We start from the raw sequence: 6,000 nt of genomic DNA on the forward strand, positions 1-6,000 counted from the left end.
GATTTTTATTCACTTACTGTGTGGAGAAGCTTATTCACGTATGATTGTAATTTATTTTAATATTTAATGGAAACACAGCGATTGTGAAATTGTGTGTTTACAACATTGGCAGAAACATGGACAAAGATTCCTGCTCATTTGTAATGGAAACAAATGAGCAGCTATCTACTACTCACTACAACTCCTTGTAATAAAGTCAATATGGACCAAAATCTCTGGGAAATGTTTTATACACCTTGTTGAATCTTTGCCACAAAGACTTCGAGCATTTTAGAGGTGAAACAGGGTAAAAACGTCTTCATTCTGCTGAATGACTGCAGGTTAAGAACTTGAATTTCCTCTCAGGACCAGTTGAGGTTCATGAAGGTTAGGATGAAGATGTAGGACGGATCACCTGCATGTCCGTACCCCGAGCTACCAGAAAGCTGCGTGATTAGAATGTGAGGAGTAATCCAAACCCAAAATGTGACTCCATCAAGTTTTTTACTCATTATTGAGACTGACTCATCGGACGCTCCGGCAACCGCTCAGTAGGACTTGCGCCACCTGTCCCTCGTCTAGACAGCCCAGCTTGTTGCCAGTCAAACGAAACTGAATTTTATGAAAACCATTCGCTTGTGTGCTTTTTATGTTTTAATATGAAAACCAGACCATTCATTATGTGTGCAATGATGTCACTTTTCTTGCCTACTCAGCAAAAAGCCAGATTGTGCTCGTGTGCTGCTTCTTTTTAATAATTCAAAGTAGAATGTGATTATTTTTGCAAGATCAGCACCAGAATGTGAAGGATATTAAATGTTGGAATGAATCTTTTTCTTTCCTTTCTGAGTGTTTCTGCAACATTTTGCTGAAATGTTTTTTTTTTTATTAACCTTTTCTGCATTGCACAGCTAAATAAACCTTCAATCCAATCAATCATTCTCAAGCTGAACTGTTAATATTTTGACTCTAAGAAAAAATATATCCTTCTCTGTCTTTTCCATGAAGTGTGTAAGTTATGTTCCCTGACAGAGAGTTATACCCTCACATGGATTGATCATTGATCGATTTTCGATTGCTATGACTTACTGTTTGCAATGGAAGTACTTCTGACGATCGTTTGCTGCATATTTATTGCATTTATTGCCTCAGTTACTATATTTAAAAAAGGAAATTCTCAAGCCAAGTAAGGGTTTTTTTCTGCAGATTCTCCCTCGACATGGCATCGCTTTTAGTCACAGTCGTTTTTAAACCAAATGACTCATGAGGGAGGATCAACTTTTAGCCTTATGACAAACCGTCTTGCAAGGATTAGCTACTATGTGATTAAAGGACACTGAACAGCAAGCAGAACTTGCAAAGAGGTGCAGAGTGAGTTCAAGTTAGGCGTGTTGGACAGTTCAGGAGAGTTGAAGTAGGAGGTGTTGTTGAGGGAAGTCTTCAAAAGAAGCTGTGAAGTTGCAGAACGGGAAGCCCCTTCCACGGGCTTAGGCAAATTATAGTCTTTGCAAATGGAAAACCAAAGACGGCTTTAAGGTGAAGGGGTTGGTACAGAGCGGAGGCTCCCCGTGACCTCAGTAATAACAGTTAAGTCCGTAATCTCTCGATAGCTCAAGAAAGAGAAGGAATCACCCTGCAGCAATGCAAACCATGCAGCATCGGCCAAAACCAGCAAACCAACAAACCCTCGGACCGTTTAAGATACGCCGTGACGAAAGAGGGAGATCAAACCGGGTCGGTGGAAAACAAAACGGAGGGGGGACATTTGGAACGTCGCGGCAACCAATGCGTCGGGGTCTCGGCAAAGGAGAAGGCCGCAGTTTGAGTGACATGCCTGTGGCGTAGTCAAGGAAGGAATGGACCTCGTCGCCGCAAACGTGACTCATTTTCTGCACACTAATGCACGCCTCTGAAAATCCCCCCCTCTCCCTCTCTCTCATACACACACTTCTGAAGTCATTAGAGGAGCGTCCGCGTTATCCAAAAATGGAAAACACGGTCCCGCCAAGCTGATTTCACAGCTTGAGGGAATAAATAGCCACATTCAGCTTGGTAAGTCATCGCAGGGAATTTTAGGGAAATTTGGAACGGGAAAACTGTTCGCTTCAATCCAACGGATGATATACGTGCTGTTTTTCCGTCCTCTCCCACCTCCCCACACACATCGGTAAACATTTCAGTACAATTACCGACACCATCAACCAAAGTACATCTGAGTATATTTATTTATTTTTTTGGCACTCAAAGAATTCCTTGTGCGGTCCGGTCCTGTGCCTGCTTGTTCCTTCATGCTCCGCATGCAGGAAATCCAGCTAGAGTAAAAAAAGAAAAAAGAAAAAAAAGCTTGGAGGTGATCGGATTAAAGATTCACTGACATTTAGATTTACAGCTTGCTGGATCCGCCGAACTGCTTCACGGCTGTAAATCCAGACTTTCATTTCAGCTGTGAGATGTTAGGAACAGCAGGAATGTAACTCAAAGACGACTGCTAGAGTGGAATTTTTGCTGGGAATTTCCCACACTCTGTGTGTGTGTGTGTGTGTGTGTGTGTGTGTGTGTGTGTGTGTGTTATGCATTTGCGCACAGTGTGTCTCCGGCCCCTGTTGAGTGCATGACTCTGAGTCGGCATAAACAAAAGTGAATGTGTCGGGTGCGCATGTTTCTACGAGGAGGACAACAAATGTGTGTGTGTGTGTGTGTGTGTGTGTGTGTGTGTGTGTGTGTCAGGTGAGACGTGCCAAAAAGCTGTTGTTTGTATCCGATGCTCAGTGCAGACCAGGTATGTGCTGTACTCTTCATCAGAAGAAGGAAGGTTATTCCCCTCGTCTCGTAACCGCAGCCATCATTGGTTTGAAGGATTTGTTGTTGTTTTTTTTAAAAGGCCTTTCAATCAACTTGTTCAACTCAATCCAATCCAACTTGCTCTCCATGTGGATTTGCAAGAAATACCCCTTGAACTTTTTGCACGTTTGTTTTATTGGGATTCGGAAAGTACTGCGTGAATGTGAGGTGGCAGAAACTTGGGTACATTTTTTTTTTAAAAGGTTTTTCAGACGTCCTGCTAGATTCAACATTCAACTTTAGACCTGGAGTCTTTAGGAGCGATGAGGAAGTAGAGCTTCTTCTTCATGTCGTGTAAAACTAACAATCTGAGGTGGACATGTAACCCACCGTTGTTGACGTGTTGTTCGGTTGGGCTAACATATCCGCGTTTTCACAAAAGAGGCATTTTTACTGTCCATATGAATATGAGGGCAAAGTTTTCACTCTGGAACTCATGGAAAAAAACTGAAACAGTTATCTGTGTTTCCATATTGATGTGGGGCACAAAAAATTTTTAAAAAGTTCCCACTCCAAAATAAACCCCGCTACAGTGTAGAAGGGGCCTTGCTGACATATAAAGTAAAGTACCTGTATTTCATTTAATTTAGGGGCGCCAGAGTAAATGAAACTGAAAGGAAATAATCCCTACTGCGCCAATTTTTACTTTTATTGTTTTCTAACCTAACCCTGCTTTTAACTTCTCATATTTAGTCACATTCAGTTCAAATCAAAAACACTCTATTGATCCCGAAGGGAAAGTAAATATTGTATCTCAATATTAAAGATTCTTCAAAGAGTTGTCATATTTCAGACCGGCCTGTGGTGTTGGTTTTTACAATGCTGTTTTTTTTCTGCAATAAAATAGTACAAAAATCTTTGTCTTTCTATTGGTCTAACACATAAAACCCCATCAAAATACACTGAAATGTGTGGTTGTGGAGGAAAAAAGTGAAAAAATTTGAACAGGTCCTGATTTTTTACTGTTTTTTTTTTTAAAGGCACCGAATAGGAGAAGTGATTTAAAGAAATGAAAATGCAAAGCCCCCAATGCGAAGGATTGCTTCTGCAGATGCTGACCTTCAGTAGCCTGGCTAATTTGAGGCCGCCTCTCTACCTCGTTGTGAAATCCCCCAAACTTTCCCCACGCCAAGTCTCTCCTCCTCCCAGCCGCCCGAACGGAGAGATAATGGTCTTTTCAGGCCTCCTGTCGTCTGCCCCCGGCTCCTGCTGCGGATCCACCGCAGCTGGGCCGACGGGCCGCCTGGCGAGCGCCAGCGCACCGTGGGCCGCGTTTCCCGACCTAAGCGCTTTTCCAGGACCGGAGCGCAGTTCGCGAGCGCTCTCGAGAGGGCCAGACGGCGAAGGCCTACGAGCTTTGTGGTCCAGATGTGCGGCGGTAGCAGCCAGCCAGGCGCACATCTGCAATCATTTGAACTTATTGGGGAAATTCCTCGTTCGGTGTGCCTCTCCTTGTGTTTTTTCCTCATCTTGGGGGAGTGAACGCTTTACCACCTCCCTTCTGTTCTCCCCTCTAATGGCTGCCTCTCTCTCGCTCTCTCTCTGTGTGTGTCTCACGACAAGACAAAAAACAGGCCGGGCCTGACTTTGTGTGGAGGACATTTCAAAAGATGAAAGAGCTGAATCTTTCATCTTTTCTATAAATGCGTCGTTCTGCATGCGAGACGCAGACATAACAAGTGGGTTTCTGCGAGGCCGGTGTTTGTTATCACTGTCTTTGAGTCCGTTTCGCCACACATGTCATTAGTGTGACAAAGAAGAAGAAGTAGGAGAAAAACACGCGTGGATTTTTTAGCCTCAAGTGATTCATGAAAGGCTAGCCGGAGACGGGTCACCGCTTGCCCCCCAAAATAAAACCCCTGTTTCTTTTTTCTGTTTTTTTTGCAGTGCCGGTGGCTGCGGTATATTTAACAAAAGGCGCTAAAAATACCCATTGTTCTGCTGCTGCGTGGGCTGGCCGCAGCACAACAAAAGCAGGGAGTTTCACCGCCACCAGGATGTCAAGCAAATTTCCTTGTTATTTGCATTTCAAGATTTAGGACTTGATGTTCTGGTGGACGTTGTTCTGAGCGTAGATGCACCTCGGTGCCTGGATTTCACAGGTACACGTGGTTCTTCGCTTTGTCCGGTTTTGTACGGGGATAGAATGACATTGTGTATCACACACACACCGCCTGGCCTAACCAAAGCTTTCTGGGAAACCGTGTCCTGTTGTGTTTATGCCGGTGGTTTCTTCCTGGTTCTTTAGATGTGGCCTGTTGGAGGCAACGTCCCTGAAGACTCTCACGCTCTTTTTTTTTTTTTTTTTTTTTTTTGAACGAAAAATAAAAACAAGACAAATAAATCCAACTGAAGAAGTGTGAAATGAATAAGCTTGGCTTTTCTCGTTTTTTTTTTTTTTTTTTTTTTTACTTGAACTTTACCTTTTGTAACTCTTGTCTGGATGTTTTGGAAATTTACAAAACAAACTACATTTAATTTCAGTTTAATTACATTAATCATAGATTGAGCCTAGTTTGATGAAAATTCAGGTTATTGTGCCCATATCATGCGCAAACACCCTCATAAGGCCCTTACCACTAATTTTACTTACTTTACTTTTGGCTATTTGTAATTTATTTAACCTCAAAACCATCCTAGACGAAAAGGAAGAGATAAAGTGAGACCATGTCTAAAATTTTGCTGAGATTTCAGAAGGTTGAGTAGGTAAAAAAAAACAAACAGAAAAACATTTTCAATCCCATTTTGAGCCAGATGGTAAAAACATTCCTCCTTACCATATATAGAAAATGAGGCTGCAGGAAGGTGAAACGTTTCCTTTGCTGGCACAATGAGATAATATGGATGGGTCTTCGTTTTGTTGGAAATATGCCAAAACGTTGCATTGCGTCGTCTTTGATTCCACTCCGAGTTCAGATTTAGCTCTAAAATCACAAATGTTAAAAAGATGAACTTCATCTACGAGCTTCATCGAACGAACATTAAGAAGGCAAGGGACACAGGGCGATTCAACACGGAGCGTGTGACACATTAGCATGTCAAAATAATGATGAATAAAAAGTTTCTAAATGCTAAGACACTACAGACAATGAATGTATGTGCTAGCTGTCCACAAAGCGTTCATCTCATCTTACATATCCAATTTTTACTACAAATGGTGCGACTCACCCCAATGTGGGT

This window comes from Poecilia reticulata, linkage group LG21 (genome assembly GCF_000633615.1).
Source record: "Poecilia reticulata strain Guanapo linkage group LG21, Guppy_female_1.0+MT, whole genome shotgun sequence".
NCBI classification, from domain to species: domain Eukaryota; kingdom Metazoa; phylum Chordata; class Actinopteri; order Cyprinodontiformes; family Poeciliidae; genus Poecilia; species Poecilia reticulata.